Source organism: Narcine bancroftii, chromosome 4, assembly GCF_036971445.1.
Source record: "Narcine bancroftii isolate sNarBan1 chromosome 4, sNarBan1.hap1, whole genome shotgun sequence".
NCBI lineage: Eukaryota > Metazoa > Chordata > Chondrichthyes > Torpediniformes > Narcinidae > Narcine > Narcine bancroftii.
This window is the reverse complement of record NC_091472.1, coordinates 42,907,150-42,927,485: the sequence shown is the minus strand read 5'-3', so window position 1 is coordinate 42,927,485 and position 20,336 is coordinate 42,907,150. Positions and strand designations below refer to the sequence as shown.

The window sequence follows — 20,336 nt, the reverse complement described above, 5'->3', positions numbered from 1 at the left end:
ATGGTGTGAAAAATAAAAAATTAAAAAAAAAAAAAAGCATGAAAACTATCTAAATATGCCTTTCTTTGTGTCAAAACTGCCAAATGAATCTTTGCATAATCCTGTTATAAATCATATTCCTTGTAGACAGATCAAATGCTTCCTTGTCCAGACCATACTGCTCGTCAATGCTGTCTTTAATATTCCTTTCCTTCCTATATTTAATTCATATTTTAGATATTTAAACACTGCCACCCCATCCCTTTGCAGCCCCCACCTACCCATCATCTATTAACCACCAACTACAAGATTAGTTAGTCAGCTAGTATGGGATGGGCTTGTCACACTATTAATCAGTGCCCTGCAAAATTGTGTATTATCTAATTTAATTGCACCAATATAGCCTTTTTAATAAATACCTTTGATTTGAAATTCATTTTGACTTTTCACAAAGACTACTTTTTTTTCCAATTCACTTTCTACAATTTTTTCATTATAGCACAGAACAGGCCCTTTGATGTTGTGCTGAGTTTGTGACAATTCTTTTTATGTTCTAACATATTTTTGAATGATATCACGGAATTGGTTTTGCTCATCAATCATGACAAGACAAAACAAGTTAAGTTAAACACCTTGTACTAAATTTAGACGCACACATACAGAGCGATAACACGGTAATTGGCCCTACGGCCATCCAATTATATCCCAAAGACCTACAACACCCATACATTTTGAATGGTGGGAGGAAACCGGCGCACCTGGAGGAAACCAATGCAGACATGGGGAGAACGTACAAATTCCTTACAGACCGTGTGGGATTCGAAACCTTGTCCCGATTGCTGGTGCTGTAACAGCGTAACAACATTGCGCTAACTGCTACATGATCCGTGGTGCCCTATTAAAACTAAAAACTATTAAATTGATTTCTTTTAACTTCCCTTGTCCCATTGACAGTTGTCAGCATGATGACTTTTCCAACTAGTCCGCTGAGTTTAAAAGAATAATAAATGAACTACTGGCCCTGTCATAAAATTGCCTTTTTCCTTTATTTTTCTGTCCAGAATATTTTACCTAATTTATTTCTGTATTTAAACTGCAGTTGCTACTTCTCTGTCCACTCATGCACCCTCTTAATGTCCACCTTTATTCCACTTTAAAGCTTGCTGTTCTCCTCAGTTTGATATCCTGGTTCTAAAGTTAATCTGGGTTCTGTCCCTGAGGAGCATTTGCAATGGTGATCCTGAAGTGGGCTCTATTTCTATTGTCAGGAAGTGTGTCATCATGGGGAAAGATGGAAAAAATGAAGAATCCGTCATGATGTCAGAGTGACACTGATGCTTGCTCAAATGCTGGCCTATCGTTGGCTACCAGTGGCGATGAGGCGTGCTTTGTGGAGGTGTCCTGGAGTGGGCTGTGTTGTGTGCCTGGCTGGGAGGATCTGGAGGTCTGTGTCGGGGAGCTTGGAACGGCCGTGTCAAGTGCCTGCCCTGGAGGTTCTGGACAACATGTTGTCTTGGAGAGCAGGGCCTTGAGGCGGATGGTGGGGTAAGTGAGGAAATCATTGGGTCTCTCTACTGTTATGGTGCCGAAGCTTGTGAGTCTGTATGGATATGTGAACTGTGTGGTGGTTCTTCACTTCAAGCTACTAGACTTTTTAAATTCTGAGTCCATGAAAATGTAACTTGTCTCCACTGTCTAGTTTTTAATCTTTTATTATGTATTGTTCCACTGTTTGTATTCACTATGTACCTCTGTGTCGATGTATTCCATCCTTGTGTAGTTTTTTCTTTTTTTTTGGTCTGGTGTAGGAATGGTGTTGTCTCCATTGCTTTTGTGTAATCTTGTGATGTTTAGGTAGCATTATGGTTTAGAGGAATGTTATTTCATTTTTTTTTACTGTGTACTGTTTTACAGTCTGGTCCTAAATGACAATAAAGGAATCATATCGTATATATGCTCACAAACTCTCATGTCTTGCTAAGCTATTTGCATAAAGAACACTGGACAATTTTTCTTTCATGAAACATAACATGACAATTACAGCACGGAAACAGGCCATTAGGCCCTTCTAGTCAGCACCGAACCAAACACCCCTCTCTAGTCCCACCTCCCTGCACAATGCCCATAACCCTCCATCTTCTTCTCATCCATATACCTGTCCAACCTTTTCTTAAATAATGCAATTCACTCCGCCGCCACTATTTCTCCCGGAAGATCATTCCACACGGCTACCACTCTCTGAGTAAAGAAGTTCCCCCTCATGTTACCTCTAAACTTCTCCCCTTAATTCTTAACTCATGTCCTCTTGTTTTAATCTTTCCTCCTCTTAACGGAAATAGTCTATCCACATCCATTCTGTCTATCCCTTTCATAATCTTAAATACTTCTATCAAATCCCCTCTCAAACAGTTTGCTTTCTGAAAAATAATTGAGGATTATGATTGGCAACTTAAAGCTGAACACAAAGGTAATTTCAGATTTGCTGTTTCATGTGGGAAGTTGGAGAAATAGTAAGTTGATGTTTATTGAATTTTTCATGTGTAATCGCATAATGATGCCGACACATTGCGTTAGTTCAACGAATGTAACAATGTTTTACAGCTGATTTTCATTTGTACTCAGCGACTGATGCTTCTTGTGTCAGAGTCTGACAATAGTCGCCCAGCATTGATGGATTCCAGTTACTTTGACACTGGTTTTCCATGGTTACAATGTCCTGGTGAAACCTTTCACCATATACATCACTGACTGCACCAAGATCAGCAGGGAAGAGGTCCAAGTGCAAATAGAGAAAATGAATTTTCAATGACGTGCTGCATTTCATCATTTTTTATGCTTGAAATAGACTTAAAATATGACAGGAAATCACAAAAAATAACATATGTAAAAAGCAGTACATGATAGGAAAATTTTAAGGTGATTTTTATGATCAGCAGTCCAAAGTTCGTAAAATACACCCAAAAGTATTCAGGATGCAAAATCTTCACGGTCCAGTGAAATTGATACAACTTTGCCTTCTTTTTGCTGAGACCTCAGGCACTTCTCAATTGAACAACACGCTGTGTTGTGTTTTGGCCAGTTGACTGAATTCCATGGATGTGTAATTTCTAATATCAACACCCACTCAACTTGAACCAAATGTCCGTGACGTTTTCAGGATTTTAATTTTCTTATTAAGATTCACATAAGCAAAGCGCTGACAATTTGATTTCTCTTCATTTTTAGAAACCAGCTTGTAGGGATCAAAAGGGATCAATTTGCTTTGAGATAAAGACAAACACCAACACTTACAGGAGAAGGACAATGTCTGGCTTCACTTCTCAACATCAGGCACATGGATTTGAATGGCTGAAAGAGGACATCCAAGGTTAGATGTGAGCAATGAACTCAATTAGTGTTGTGCTTCAGATCTGTCGAAATGCTCTCTCCCAATGGTCTTATTTTTATCACATATTCTGTTTCACTTCTCATGGAGAACAAGCAACACGTTATAAAAATAAGTCAATCACTTTGTCTTCTGGCTGAAGTAGGCGAGGTGCTATTTGCATGCTATTTATCGTCATATAAAGCTCAGGAGATTGAGTGTTGTTTCTGCTTTTTTTACCCACACCAATTGTTGATCCTTGTAAATAGGTGCTCGAATATAAATGAATGCAATTCCTACCTCAAGGTTCACCTATTCCAATGTTCTACTGGCTTTCAGTAAAAAAAAAGCAATGCTGGAGAAACTCAGCAGGCCAAACAGTGTACTTTAAACAACAAAGATAAAGATACAGTATATAACCAAGGTTTTGGGCTTGAACTCTTCATCAAGTTATGTTGATTATATATCTTTATCTTTTGCTGTATAAAGTACACCGTTTGGCCTGCTAAGTTTTTGTGTGTTTTTACTTCAACTTTACTACAGTGTCTGCAGACTTTGGTGTTTTACTACTATTTACTTTCAACCCATTTTCACCTATTTTGTCTCAATACTCTATATTGTCAAGTCCTGTTGGCCCAAATCCTAATCCTTCTTCTTAGTCAGTCCCTCAGGATTGATAAAGCCATGCTTCAACATTTCTCTGTGGTTCTGAAGTGATTGATAATGCCATTGTGGAATCACAGACTATTCTGCAAATGAGGCAAGAACTGACTGAAGGGTTGGTTGAGTGGATGATAGTTAACGAAGCAGTGGGCTCCTTTAGGCATTTATGCTGGGATTCTATGTGCTTCCAATGCATTTGTGTATTAACTACAATCACAGTGTCTGTTGACTTTCTTGTTTTATTCATATTATCACTTCCTTTTCTCTCTTGAATGGACATGTAGCAGGGAATCCCAAATCTGTGCTTGTATTTGCTCTCATCCCTACGACAGTACTGTTGGCGCAACGGTTACAGCACCAGTGATTGGAAGTGGGGCATGAATCCCATGCCATCTGTAAGGAGTTTGTATGTTTTCTCCATGCCTGCACGGGTTTTCTGCAAAGGCTCAAGTTTCTTCCCACCATTCAAAACGTATCAGGGAGGGGTTAGGTTAATTGAGTGTAAATTGGACGGCATGGGCTCATGAGCTGAAATGACCTGTTACTGTGCTACATGTCTAAAAAAAATTTTAATTAAATCACCTGATAAGTTTTCAAGCCCCCATTGACTCATCCTTCCCTTTCATTGACTCTGATATTGTAACCTCCCATAGCAAGAAATTTATAAATCTTCCTGTGTTTGAAAATCCAAAAAATTGCAAATGCTGGAAATCTGAAATAAAATTCTAACAAAGCATTTTGAATAATGTTTCAAATAGTTTTCTTTCCCCAGATGCTGCCTGATCTGTTGAGTGTTTTCAACATTTTGTCTTTAGGTCACTTTTCTAACTTTGGTCTCTTGATCATCCCATCCATTGACTAATGTTCTAATCAAGAGAGGACCTTCTATAAAGGTTACAGCTGTCATTTAATCGTGTAAATTCATCTTACTCTACAGGGATACAAATATCTCTCATGCTGCAAACAATGGTTGCACAGAAGTAATGTGCTAAAGTAGTCATGTGATCATAATGGAATTTACAGGCCCATATTTCAAACAACTAGGGCTCATCTTTCAGGAAGATGGCTCAACTGCTGATAAGCAATTATTGCATGCAGGCACTGGGAATAGATTGCTATTCCACTTTGCTGTCCCACACCAAATCATCCTCCACAGGTGCACCTAGTAACTGAAAGCAAATCTGTTCAGACACAACATCTCCTTTTGTATACACACAGCCTGCCTACAGTAAACATGATTTAAAAAGGTATGTCTTTTTTTAATCTATTAATTAAATGGTATGGGCATTGCTAAATGTGTCAGTATCAGTATTTCACCTCACTACTGCAATGATAGTGATCATGGTTGCAATGCAACTAGCAATGCCTTACCACTTCACTTGATTAGACGGCTGCAATCAGGGGGAAAGACACACAGTATGGTATCTGAAATGGAGGTTTTCAGCCTCATGTTGCTGTTTACAACAACTTTAAAGTAAAGAACCTCTCGCTTCGTCTGACTGCAGGTTTCCAACATTGAACCTCTTTCTGGGGGCTTTATTGTTCCTGGGCTTTGGCTTGAAGTGAAGGTTGAGCTTGCAGCGAACCAGCCGGTGGTCAGTGTGACATTCCGCGCTAGGCATGACCCTGGTGTGGAGCACATCTCGTTTGTCACTTTCTCGCACCAGGATGTAGTCCAGGAGGTGCCAGTGTTTGGATCGGGGATGCATCCAGGTGGTCTTAAGGCTGTCCCTCTGCTGAAAAAGGGTGTTTGTAATGACGAGCCGCTGTTCTGCGCAGAGCTCCAACAGGAGGCGCCCATTGTCGTTGCACTTGCCGACGCCATGCTTGCCCAGGATTCCTGGCCAGGTTTCTGAGTCTTTGCCGACACGAGCGTTGAAGTCGCCCAGGGTGACAACCTTGTCGGCTGTAGGGGTGCGTTGGATGAGGTTGCGCAGGTCGGTGTAGAACTTGTCCTTTTCTGCTGGTTCCGCCTGGAGGTTTGGAGCTTAGACACTGATGAGGGTGATGTGACGCTTGTTTTGAAGGGGGAGTCGCATGGACCTGATTCGGTCTGAGAGGCCTGTCGGAAGGTTTTCGAGTTTGGAGGCAATGAAGCTCTTGACCATGAAGCCTACACCAGATAGGCGTCGTTCATCCGAAGGCTTGCCAGACCAGTAGAGTGTGTAGCCCGCGCCGCGTTCTTGGAGGCTGACCAGGCAAACCTCAAAGCAAAGCTCGACGATGCAACCCGCCTCACGGACCAGTCCCCTGAAACCCTCTGGGATCAGTTGAAGACTACCATACTGCAATCCACTGAAGAGGTACTGGGCTTCTCCTCCAGGAAAAACAAGGACTGGTTTGACGAAAACAGCCAGGAAATCCAGGAGCTGCTGGCAAAGAAGCGAGCTGCCCACCAGGCTCACCTTACAAAGCCGTCCTGTCCAGAGAAGAAACAAGCCTTCCGTCGCGCATGCAGCCATCTTCAGCGCAAACTCCGGGAGATCCAAAATGAGTGGTGGACTAGCCTCGCCAAACGAACCCAGCTCAGCGCGGACATTGGCGACTTCAGGGGTTTCTACGAGGCTCTAAAGGCTGTGTACGGCCCCTCACCCCAAGTCCAAAGCCCGCTGCGCAGATCAGACGGCAAAGTCCTCCTCAGCGACAAGATCTCCATCCTCAACCGATGGTCAGAACACTTCCAATCTCTTTTCAGTGCCAACCGCTCAGTCCAAGATTCCGCCCTGCTCCAGCTCCCTCAACAGCCCCTAAGGCTAGAGCTGGATGAGGTTCTCACCCTGGATGAGACATATAAGGCAATCGAACAACTGAAAAGTGGCAAAGCAGCAGGTATGGATGGAATCCCCCCAGAGGTCTGGAAGGCTGGCGGCAAAACTCTGCATGCCAAACTGCATGAGTTTTTCAAGCTTAGTTGGGACCAAGGAAAACTGCCTCAGGATCTTCGTGATGCCACCATCATCACCCTGTACAAAAACAAAGGCGAGAAATCAGACTGCTCAAACTACAGGGGAATCACGTTGCTCTCCATTGCAGGCAAAATCTTCGCTAGGATTCTACTAAATAGAATAATACCTAGTGTCGCCGAGAATATTCTCCCAGAATCACAGTGCGGCTTTCGCGCAAACAGAGGAACTACTGACATGGTCTTTGCCCTCAGACAGCTCCAAGAAAAGTGCAGAGAACAAAACAAAGAATTCTACATCACCTTTGTTGACCTCACCAAAGCCTTCGACACCGTGAGCAGGAAAGGGCTTTGGCAAATACTAGAGCGCATCGGATGTCCCCCAAAGTTCCTCAACATGATTATCCAACTGCACGAAAACCAACAAGGTCGGGTCAGATACAGCAATGAGCTCTCTGAACCCTTCTCCATTAACAATGGCGTGAAGCAAGGCTGTGTTCTCGCACCAACCCTCTTTTCAATCTTCTTCAGCATGATGCTGAACCAAGCCATGAAAGACCCCAACAATGAAGACGCTGTTTACATCCGGTACCGCACGGATGGCAGTCTCTTCAATCTGAGGCGCCTGCAAGCTCACACCAAGACACAAGAGAAACTTGTCCGTGAACTACTCTTTGCAGACGATGCCGCTTTAGTTGCCCATTCAGAGCCAGCTCTTCAGCGCTTGATGTCCTGCTTTGCTGAAACTGCCAAAATGTTTGGCCTGGAAGTCAGCCTGAAGAAAACGGAGGTCCTCCATCAGCCAGCTCCTCACCATGACTACCAGCCCCCCCACATCTCCATCGGGCACACAAAACTCAAAACGGTCAACCAGTTTACCTATCTCGGCTGCACCATTTCATCAGATGCAAGGATCGACAATGAGATAGACAACAGACTCGCCAAGGCAAATAGCGCCTTTGGAAGACTACACAAAAGAGTCTGGAAAAACAACCAACTGAAAAACCTCACAAAGATAAGCGTATACAGAGCCGTTGTCATACCCACACTCCTGTTCGGCTCCGAATCATGGGTCCTCTACCGGCACCACCTACGGCTCCTAGAATGCTTCCACCAGCGTTGTCTCCGCTCCATCCTCAACATCCATTGGAGCGTTTTCATCCCTGACGTCGAAGTACTCGAGATGGCAGAGGTCGACAGCATCGAGTCCACGCTGCTGAAGATCCAGCTGCGCTGGATGGGTCACGTCTCCAGAATGGAGGACCATCGCCTTCCCAAGATCGTATTATATGGCGAGCTCTCCACTGGCCACCGTGACAGGGGTGCACCAAAGAAAAGGTACAAGGACTGCCTAAAGAAATCTCTTGGTGCCTGCCACATTGACCACCGCCAGTGGGCTGATAACGCCTCAAACCGTGCATCTTGGCGCCTCACAGTTTGGCGGGCAGCAACCTCCTTTGAAGAAGACCGCAGAGCCCACCTCACTGACAAAAGGCAAAGGAGGAAAAACCCAACACCCAACCCCAACTAACCAATTTTCCCCTGCAACCGCTGCAACCGTGTCTGCCTGTCCCGCATCGGACTTGTCAGCCACAAACGAGCCTGCAGCTGACGTGGACTTTTTACCCCCTCCATAAATCTTCGTCCGCGAAGCCAAGCCAAAGAAGCCAAAGAAGAAGAAAGTAAAGAACCTTTTCCTTCATCCGTGTATTGTTTAAGAACTCACAGATACGAGTACAAGATGAAACATGGTCCCAAAGTGGGATGAAGGAAATTGAAAGGAAGTATTTTAAAAGGTAAAATCTAAAGTCAGTAACTGATCAGTAAAGAGAAAGAAACAAAGTGTAAAATGGAAGGATTACATCCACCAGCGTAACTTCAGCGGACAGGTAATGTGGTTGAAAATTGGAACAGATTTAAACAGCATTTTGGGTTGTATTTAGTGGCAGATGGAACTGATGAGAAAAGGGATAAAGTGGAAGCATCACTTTTCTTACATGTCATGGGTGATGAAATCCAGGAGGTGTATAATAACTTCACATTTGCTGCTGAAGGAGACAACATGAAACTGGAAAAAATAATGGAACAGTTTGAGGCATACTGCATACCGAAATGTAACGTTATGTTTGAGAGGCACAGACTTTTCACCTGTGTACAGAAAACAGAAGTATTGATCAGTATGTGATGAATTGAGAAACAGAAGAAAAACGTATAAATTTGGTAAAAGACAGACTTGTATGTCACATTCCAGATAATAGTCTAAGGCAATGAGTGCTAAGAGATCCAAATATAGACCTGGAAAAAACCATAGCACTCTGTAGGGCTACAGAAACTGTAAAATTGAAGACAAAAGAGTTGTTCAGTAAAATTATCTGCAATGTGGATGGAGACATAAAACATTTAACAAAAATTGTGCCAAAGTTGAAATAGAGGCATGGCCAGTGTGGGACAGAATATAGATATGTTTTTGGGAGATAAGTTGTGGCAGGGTTGTTAGTGTAGGCCACATTCAAACACTTTAAAATTGATCTTATTTAAAATACTGGAGCTCTGTTAATGCTGGACATGTCAGGGCTTCAGAGCCTTTGCAAAAGCTTTGGAGAGTGCCCAAGACTTCACTAATGGACAGTTGTTTACGAAAATGCAACCGCTGCATACTGTCTGGAGGGGAACTTGCTGTTCTAAGAGGGTCATGTGGTTCTGCAAGCAAAGAGAGTCAAACAGGCTTTGTGTGTGTGTGTGTGTGTGTGTGTGTGTGTGAGAGAGAGAGAGAGACAGACAGACAGACAGACAGACAGACAGACAGACAGACAGACAGACAGACACACACACACACACACACACACACACACACACACACACACACAGAGATCAGGTCTACAGTTTTACAGTCAACAGGAGCAACTGGAATTAGAGCGGGACAAGCCTATTTTGAAGGGCGGGATGTGAGTGCTTATTTCAGCCTGGTCAAAGCCCTTGTGGTTCATGCAAGAGGAGAGGGCTGGCTGTCTAATGTTTTACTTGGAATAAGAGAAACAAAAAGGCACTCTGTGGTGACCTGAAAGAAGGAGGATAACATCTGGAGAAGACTGAAGGAGGCAAGTTTCATCAACAAGACACTGAAGTGGCCGATGGAAGTAAATCAGTTGTGGGTGTCCTGGAACAACAAATCTCTCTCTGAAAACCGACAAGAACCTTCCTGAGCGGTAACCATTTACCTTTCAACCACCAAAGCCAAGTGAACTTTATAAATGTTAAATTCTGTGCACAGTATAGGAATTGCCTACAACCAGTGAACTTGGAGGAATGATAAATGAGCTTAGATTGTGAACCAAATAACTTTTCTGAGCTTGTACACACATGGCATACACATGCACTTAGAATTAGAAGCAGGTTAAGTTAGGTTAGTTAAGTCAATAAGTTAAAGTGTGATTCTGTTTTCATGTTTAAAGATAATTAAAAACAACTTTTGTTTAAGTAACCATTTGTCTTGGTGAATATCTATTGCTGCTGGGTTTTAGAGTCCTCTGGGCTCATACAAGTGAACAAAAATGAAAGGAAAAATCGAAAGCCATGTCGTGCATGCGGTGCACAACACCTATCAAAAAAGTGTCCAGCATATGGTAAAACATGCTATATGTGCAACAACTGCAACCTTTATGCCCGTTGCTGTAGGAACCAAGTGCAAGAAAGCAAAGTTCATGCAGTAGATGAAAAGGAGATAGAAAAATTCTATGTAGATGTTGTGACAGAAAACAAGAAAGAAATCAGAGATTAGATGTTGAGATTAAAAGTGAATGACATAAACATTTCAGTTAAATTGGATACTGAAGCACAAATTAATGTAACATCAGAGAATGATTTTAAGAAAATTATACCAGGACCAAAGATGTATGGAACAAAAGTGAAGGTGACAGGATATTCATGTACCGATATACCAGTGCAAGGAGAATGCATGGTCAAAGTGAAACACAAGGACAAAGAGGATCGTGGTACCAAAGGATGTACAGGCCATACTAGGTTAAGCTGTCTGTGAGAAACAATCTGCTAAAAAAAGTCCTTGTAGTGGAAAACAAAGGAGAGATAGTCTATGATAAACTTGTGAAAGAATACAATGACCTATTTCAGGGTCTAGGCTGCCTCCCAGGAGAACACATGATCAGAGTGGATAAACATGTGCCACTGAAAATACATTCATGCAGAAAAGTTCCATTTGCACTTCAAAAGCAACTAAAAGTAGAGTTGGACAGGATGGAAAGCCTGAATGTGATTCACAAGATAGATGAGCCAACGGAGTGGGTGAGTTCACTCATTGTTGTGAACAAAAAGCTTAGAATTTGCTTGGATCCAAGAGATCTAAACAGAGCAATAAGAGAGAACACTTTAAACTTCCAATGCATGAAAAAATCATGTCACAGTTTGCAAATGCAAAGTTTTTCAGCAGGTTAGATGCATCATCAGGATTTTGGCAGTTAAAATTGGATGAAGCAAGTTGAAGACTGTGCATGTTCAATAGTCCATTTGGCAGATACAGATTCCTAAGGTCACCATTGGGAATTGCCTCAGCTCATGAAATGTATCACAAAATTATCCATATGGTCTATGAGCACCTGGACAGAATTGATACCTCAATGGATGGCATCATAGTCTGGGGAACCACAAGAAAGGAGCATGATGACAGAATAAGGAAAGGACTGGAAGCAACAAGGAAAGCAAACCTGAAGCATAATAGAGAGAAATGGCATCTCGGGGTGACAGAACTAACATATGTAGGAGACATTATTGGCAGTGAGGGCATCAGACCAGATCCCAGAAAGGTGTCTGCCATTGGGGACATGCCAAGGCCACATTACAGAGGTTTAATGGAATGATCAACTATATGGTTAAATTCATATCCAACCTCTCAGAAAAAATGGCTCCATTGAGAAGTCTAACAGAAAAGAACATTGAATGGGAGTTGATTCATACGCATGAAAAGTCATGGAGCGAACTAAAGAAACTGCTCACAGAGGAACCAGTTCTGAGGTTTTATGACCCAGTGAGACCCATCAAGATATCATCAGATGAATCACATAGTGGGCTCGGTGCAGTTCTTCTGCAAAAACATGACGACTGGCAACCCATTGCGTATGCATCACGCTCAATGACAGATGGGGAGATACGATACACTCAAATTGAAAAGGAGCTGTTCAGCATCACATATGCCTGTGAAAGATTTCATCAGTTTGTCTCAGGACAAACAATCAGTATAGAGACCAACCATAAGCCCTTGTTTGCATTATTCCAAAAGCCATTAAATGAATGTCCACTAAGAAAACAAAGAATGATGATTAGGCTGCAACACTATATATTTAATGTGGTGTACACACCGGGAAGCTAATGTTCTCAGCAAACACATTGGCTAGAGCTGTTGACATGAGAGAGCCTGCACACACCAAAATGGATGAAGATGTGAGTGCCTTCGTGGACATGATCACAAGTGCACTGACCATATCAGATGCAAAAATAGAGCTCATAAAGTCAGAGACAAACAAAGATGAAATTCTGAGACACCTGTGAGAAAACATCTTGGATGGATGGCCCAACATGAAGCAGGACTGCTCACCTGACATTGCAGAGTACTGGAACTGCAGGGCAGAACTATCAGTGGTTGAAGACATCATCTACAAAGGAAACCAATTCTTTATCTCAAAGAGATGCTAAGAAGGATCCATGGAGAACATCTCAGAAACAAAAAGTGTAAGAAAAGAGCACGAGAGGTGATGTACTGGACAAGAATCAACAACAATATAACAAATGAACTGTCAAACTGATCAATATGCCAAAATGTCAAGCAAGCAATCCTGCAGAACCACTAAAGCCACACCCAGCACTATACAGACCTTACCAAAAGGTAGGTGCTGACCTATAAGTATGTGAAGGGAAGGGCTATCTTGTAGTCACAGACTCTTACTCCCTGTATCCAGAGATGTGTAGACTGAACACCACCACTGCAGATGCTGTAATAACAGGTATGAAAGCCATATTCTCCAGGCATGGCATGGCAAGTTTTGCAATTTAAAGTTCCAACAGTTTGCCAAAGAGTGGGGCTCTGTTCACATCATGTCAATTCCTAATTTTCCACAGTCCAGTGGTATAGTGGAAAAATCAGTGCATATAGTGAAGAGACTGATTAACAAGGAATAAGAGAGTGGAACAAACTTCTTCCAGAGCATACTGCACAACACAATGCTCGAGTGTGATATGTCACCTGCACAACTCCTTATGAGACATAGGCTAAGATCAAATTTACCCATCCAGGAGAACCTCCTAAAACAAAAGAGGGGGAGAAAGTGAGGAAATTCAAAGAACAAAAGAAAGAAAAGCAGAAGTATTATTTTGACGGAGGAACAAAAAACCTACCAGATCTCTACAATGGTGACCAAGTAAGGCTAAAAGACAAAACAAACTTATGGACGCAAAAGGGAATTGTCCTTAGTGAAGTCCAACCAAGATCATACGCCATTCAGTCAGATGAAGGTGCTGTTCTGCAAATAAATCATCGAGACCTTCAAATTCGACCAGCCACAGTAGATAGAAAGACGGATACTGTTGAACAAGCTGAATGCACAGCTGAGAAGACATTGTCTGAGGCAACAACTCAAATTCAAGAACAATCATCAAGATACCTGAGTTCTCCTAAGATAGAATAAAGTAGTGTTATCATATTTACTCTTCAAGTTTTAGTGTATGTAAATGTGAACACACAAAACAAATTTTAAAAATACTAACAATGTCTATAATAATGAAAATGTAATTTGTTGGTGTTAAAGTTAAAATTGCAGAGCTATACAAAGAAAACTTGTTAGTTAAAAATAAGCTACTTTTGTTTTAAGAAAGGGCGATGTAATGATAATGATCATGGTTGCAATGCAACTAGCAATGGCTTACTATTTGATTAAGCATGGCTGCCAGCAGGGGATGACACACAGTAATGGAAACTTGCACCATCATGGCATGCCTCATGTTGCTGTTTACAACAACTTTAAAGTGAAGAACCTTGTTAGAGATAGAGAATTTAGGTTAAAATGGCTTAAGTTAAAATGTGATGATTAATCATAAAAAGGGAAGCCAGAACGGACAGGGAGCTTACTAGCAGCCAAGGACAAAAAGTTCAGCTGGATACGTTTTTTTTAAACATATCTTTTCATGGTCATAGTGAGAGACATGCAGGAGACAAAAGATTGATAAGAAGGGTGAGAAACAGAATTTAGTGTATGTAGAGTTCGCAGCGTACGTAACGAACGTGATAATTAAAAATGCAAGTGTACTTAGAATGATTTTGCAAAAACTAACCAATTAAAACAGTGCTAAAGAGGAGGGGAAGGACAAGCAAAAAAGGTATAAAAATCAATGCCCTGTATGTATCGGGGCTTAACTGGTGAGAAGCCAGTTGAGTCCAACTCTGCAGACTTGTAAATAAAGCTTGTCGTGTCATCAGTTTTAAAGAGACTCATGTGTGAGAAGTTTTATTTCTGACAAACCTTGTTGTCTAAGAACTCACACATACGAATACAAGATGAAACAACTACCTTCATAGTTCATGGACAGTAAAAGTCACAAACATTAGTGTGCCTTGAATGCACCAAGTGAAAAATAGTAGGTGCTGGAAACCTGAAATAATATAGAAAAAAGAAAAAAAAACTGTTAATAAATCAGGTAACATCTGTGGAGAGAGAAATGGAGTTAACAATTTCATCATATCAGGAAGAAATTAGAAATAAAACAAATTTAAAGTTGTGAATTGGTTGGGAGGAACAATCAGGCATGGACAACAAACAGGAAGTATAACGGATGGTTCAGAAGTTATTCAATGACACAAGTGGTGGAAAAAGCTTGCAGGAAACAAAGCTATGTATGGGGGAGATGTAAACAGGAAGAGGCAAATGGAGCCTGAAATCAGCCAAAGAGTGATAAAGGAAATTCCTTTTGAACATATGAGACACAATGGTTGCTTATCCAAAATTATTGAATTAATTGTTGAGTGCTAAAAGTTGTAATGTGCCAAGTTGGAAGAGGAACAGCTGTTCTTCTACCACCAGTATTACTTTGTTGGAACAGTGTAGAAGGCCAAAGACAGGACACACCATTCAGTTCATCCATTTCTGGTAATTGGCCATTCCAGCCTTGTGTCATAGATTTCTGGCAATCACATTTTCATATTCCTTGGATTTCATTCACCTTCTCCAACTGACACTTCCCCCAGACACAGTTTTTGTTATTTTGACCCCTGTCTTTCAAACAGCTCCATTACCACCTTTGCCATCACAAACATCCTCTTCTGTCCACTGTGCTCTTTCCCCACCCCCTTTACAGCTTTAAATTAATGATATTTTAAACCCCCAAATTCAAAGGAAAGGGCAGCAACCTGAGGCACAACACTGGCTCTCTCTCTCTCTCTCTCTCTCTCTCTCTCTCTCCCTCTCTCTCTGTCTGTCTCTCTGTCTCTCTGTCTCTCTCTCTCTCTCTCTCTCCCTCTCTCCACAGATGATGCATCTTGTTTGAGCATTTCTTGTTTTATCTGTTTTTATTCCAGGTCTTTGCTAGTGCTTTCATCATCCAATCTAGCGATGTAAAGAGATCTGAAGTGCTGGCTTCTTGAACAGAGAATGTGAGTTTCGGATGGTACCACAGTAGAAAATAATGAATTTATGTCTGAATATGATGGTTTTGAATAATCTCCAATTATTACTTAACTTGAAAGTAAACATGCATTCCACTGGGGTTAAAAAGAGTGAGGGGCTTGACTGAAACTTCAAATCCCAAGGGGCCTTATGGAAGAAGATTTCCTCTTATGACCACATCTTGAATGAAGAGTTTCTACTGAAAAATTCAGATGTTATCGATAAGAGAGAGAGAGAGAGACTATATTTTTCTCTCTCATAATGATTTGGAATTCACTTCCTCAGAGTCTTTGAATATTATTCAAGCAGAATCTTGTTCAAACAAGTTACCAAAGGGAGGGGGGAGTGGTGACAATCAGTTCAACCATATTCTTATTAATAGGGCAGAGCAGGTGAAGAGATCAATAGGTCAACTGTTCCTTTGTCTGTTTATTCTGATAAGAATATTTTTTACCACAAAAGAAACACCTGAGTTGATGGATTTTCAATACAAACTTGCAATGAAAGATCTAAAAACCTTCTCCTCAATATTTGGGGAAAAAATAAATTTCTCATTTAGTGGCTTTAGCATCAGACATTGAAATAGGTTCAACATGGTCTTTGTAAATGGGGAGTGATAAGAACATGTGTATTTGGAGAGAGATAATGTCCTGTCCTTATGGTGGGGAATTTTACTTCAGACTCAGAATCAGGACCAGGTCATGAAATTCAGTGTTTTTGTGGCAGCGTCATAGAGCAAACATTCATATTCTAACCATCTTACAACATTACTATAAAAATAAAAATAACAATAATAACCATAAAAAGGCATGAAAAGTGAGGCCGTGTCTTTGGTTCATTGATTATTCATGAATCTGATAACAGCAGGGAAGAAGCTGTCCTTGTGTCGCTGAGGCTCCTTTACCTTTTCCCCGATGGTAGCATGGCCTAGGTGGTGGAGGTCTTTGAAGATAGAGGCTGCTTTATTAAGACATTGCCACATGTAGACCTACTGAAAAGCAAATGACTGCAGAAGTTTGAAATCTGAAAGAGTAACAAAAATATGGTAGATATATTCCTCTGATCAGGCAGCATTTCTGAAGAGAGGAAGATAATTAACATGCTGACTAAAAGTCATAGAACTAAAATAGAATAATTGAGATATGGAAATGACAATAGGCCCTTCAATCCAATTCGTCTATGTTAGCCTACCTAATCCACTTCAATGCATTTGTGTCATACTCTTTTAAATATTTCTCCTCTATGTACCTGTCTAAATAACTTCTTTATTTTAATTTGTTCTTACTTATCTCATAATATTTTATGTATTACCATTTATTGGATTTAGAATTAAGTAGTATGGCTGCTGTATCATGTAAAGAATTGTACTGTTGTATCATGATGTCCCAACGTACTCATTACTACTCCCAATGAAGGGATATCTGCTGAAAGCATTTTTCACTCTCTCCACCTGGGTGGCCACCTTCCGGGAACGTGGCCTCTATAGTCATTGGTCTACCTCTCCCATAACACTCTCCTGGACTCCCCCATTTACTGTGTGAGTCCTGTACTGTTAAATCAGAATTAAAATCCACAGCATAAAACAATCTATTGGAGGAAACCAGCAAGATGAGCAACACAGGTGAAAGAAAAAGAATGATTCATGTTTCAGTTCTTGCTGAAGAGTTCCGACCCAAAACCTCGATAATCCTTTGTCTCCCAATGATGCTTCTTTGACCATTCACTTCCTCCAGCAGATGGTTTGTTTTTTGCTCCATTCTTTCCAGAGATACATTGCATTTGACATTCATTGACCCACTTTCCCAGTTGATCCAGATTGTGCTGTAAACTGAACTGTTTGGACTCCATCCCAGTTTACTGGGACTAGCAACAAGTGCATCCATGTCCTGGATTTCCATGTCTGGCTTTTTACCCAAGCATATACTGTACTTTAATACTGTAAAGATTTATGCATAGACCCCGTCCGGGGTTAAAATTGGCTAGAGTTCAAAAGGTTAAATAGCCTTCTTCTCTGTCTACCATGCTACCAATTTTGGTGTTGTCTGCCAGTTGTCCTTATCAAGTCAACTAGTTCTTGTTCAAATAGTTTTGTAAATGTTAAACAATAATGAACCCAACACCGATCCTGTGATACACCACTGGTCACAACACTCCAATCTATAGAACAACCTTCCACTACCGCTCTCTGACTGACCATCAAGCCAATTGTTTCTAGAAATGGCTAACTCACCATGGATCCCAAACGATCGAAAGAGAAATTTGCTGTTTCATGTTGAGACCTGCATCCCTTTTTCATCCTTCCTTTTCTCTCACCCATTTGGTTCCATCTCTGAATCAGGTTTATTGTCATGAACGTGTGTTACAAAATTGATTCTATTGTGGCAGCAGTATTGTGCATGACAGGAGCAAAATTGCCATCAATAACAATGCCATAAATTCAAGATTTAAAATATAGTGCAAAGAAGAGAAATTTGTCAAAAAATAAGAGAAAGTGAGGAAGTGCCTATTAGTTCATTGTCTGTTCAGAAGTCCAACAGTGGGAATAGGGGGCATGTGACTTGGAGGACATATGACGTGGGATCTTGACCCTCCAGGGAAATTTTTAAAAAAGAATAATTAAATGAAGTAAATAAAGTAAAACAAAGTAAAAACATTGCAGGAATAATATACTTATCTTTTGAGATGTATTCAAATAAGAGAGAAATTGTTGCTAGATCGTCTGCCGGTGTCTCCGGAGAAATTGAAGGGAGGCCTCTATTGCAGAAGGAGCCCAGATCTAGAGCTGTAAAGAGGTCCCGACGGAGAGTTGAAACAGATGGGATGCCTGTGGAGGCGTCCTTCCTGAAGAATGGGAAAAATGGCGTTCTGCAGGAAAGAGATGTGTCATTACGCAAGGATGAGTCGGCAATTAAGTATATGTGTAATAAATTGGGAGAGTTGACTGAGCAGAATTGCCCAGAAATGAAAGACATTCTGAAATGGGATGGTGACACCGATACAGAACAAGAAAAAGAAAAAGAAACACGAAGATATATTGTTATTTCAAGAATAAGAGCAAGATAAATATGGGGTTATGCAAAGAGTTATAGAGGGAAGTAAATTTAAAGAGCCTTCACTTGAGGGTGTTGTAAAAGAAATACTGCAACAAATGAGGTAAATGAAGAAGTAAAAATATTTGAGATCTCAAGTGAAATATATGGAATACAAAGTATATTAAATTGACAGCTGATATGGAAAAGATACAGGATATGGGTAAAATAAATTATAAGGTTAACAAAATGGAAGCAAAGGTTGAAAATGTACAGGAGAGAGTGGGGAAATTGCAAAATGAAGTTATACTGGATCTGTTGAAAGGAAGAAATGCTTTGAAAAAATGATAATTTGGGAAACTATACAAGAAGAAATAATTTTTAAAATATTGGATTTAAAGAGGGAGAACAAGATATGATTCAAATAAAGTTCTGGGGGTGGATAAATTTGAAAGTCCCATTGAAATTGAAAGGGCACCTAGACCCCTTAGGCCACAACCACAACCAGATGAAAAACCCTGCTCTATAGTAGTTAAATGTTCAAAATATCAAGATAAGGGGGGGGGAAAAAAAGCTTTGGCATCTGGAAGAGCGGGAATAAGAAAAACTCACTTGAATATCAAAAAATTTATTTTACCCAGATATTAGTACAAATTTGCTGGCCAGAAGAAGGGAATACAATTCGGTTGAGAAGATCCTTTTGGAAAAAGGCTATAGGTTTTCACTTCATTACCCAGCTATTCTGAAGATTTCAATACCTGATGGTAAAAATAAATTTTTCAAAGATTGTAAACAAGCAGCAGAATTTGTAGAGCCATTGCCTATTAATGAATCAAAGAAGGGAGTTCAATTTGGTTAAGAAAATCCTTTTGGGAAAAAAAGTTATGTTTCTATTTTGTAATCCTGCAATGTTGAAGATTTCATTATTTGATTACAAGAAAAAAGATTGTAAATAAGTAGTAGAATTTTTGGAGATATTACTTATTAATAAGTTTAGGGAATGGGATTTGTTTATTTTATTGATTGGTGTTACTTAATTATTAAGCTTAATACTTTGTTTTAAGATATGTATACTTGGGAGGTTAGGTGTATCAAGGTCTGGGAGCCTCTGACCATATGCTTTTCTGTGGCACATACAGCACCCCGAACAATAGAGGGGGTGGTGCTATATATTAAATAGCGCCAGTAGGAGAATTTATTTTTTATGTTTCTTTTACTTGTGTTTTAGATTTCAACAGAATTTGGGAGTAACTCAGAAGTAAGATTTGATTTATTGAAGGACAATTTGGATAGATATAAAGGAATAGTATATTGATATATAATGCAGTTTATTATGTTCACTTTAATTATTCTATAAGGAATATTATAAGATGAAGTGATTAATATGAGACTACTTTGTAAAAGGGATACCTGTATTTATGAGTTAAATGTTAATTTAGAGACTTTTTTATATATGTATATGATTCTACTTAAGATTATATTTATATGGTTTTGTGGCTGTGTAGCAGGCCGAGCAGGCGTGTATTGCAAACTGCCGCCGGCGTGGTGCTTCTGCGGGCTGTGGAGCCATAAGACAGCTGGATACTCACCTATTTAATGGACCGCATGTGTGCGATGCTGCGTGCTGAGTAATGGCACGTTGGTTTACGTAATCTCCTGCCGGAAGGCACACAGTGCTTAATTTAAACCTGCCGGTCCAGTGGATCGGCAGCAAGCTCATATTGATGTCCCACCCC

The 20,336-nt window shown here is 40.6% G+C and overlaps 1 long non-coding RNA gene across 3 annotated transcripts in view; it reads left to right on the top strand.

Annotated features, from left to right (window-relative positions):
- The first annotated feature begins 1,292 nt into the window (after positions 1-1,292).
- LOC138759818 (uncharacterized) overlaps positions 1,293-20,336 on the top strand; it is an 86,518-nt gene continuing 67,474 nt past the window's right edge. The window contains exons 1-4 of one of the 3 annotated variants that reach the window (XR_011355117.1): positions 1,293-1,524; positions 3,205-3,346; positions 15,484-15,558; positions 20,109-20,325. This is a non-coding gene — a long non-coding RNA (uncharacterized lncRNA). Of the gene's footprint in view, positions 1,525-3,204; positions 3,347-15,483; positions 15,559-20,105; positions 20,326-20,336 lie in introns of those variants that run through there. The other 2 variants (XR_011355115.1, XR_011355116.1) reach the window with 2 other exon arrangements.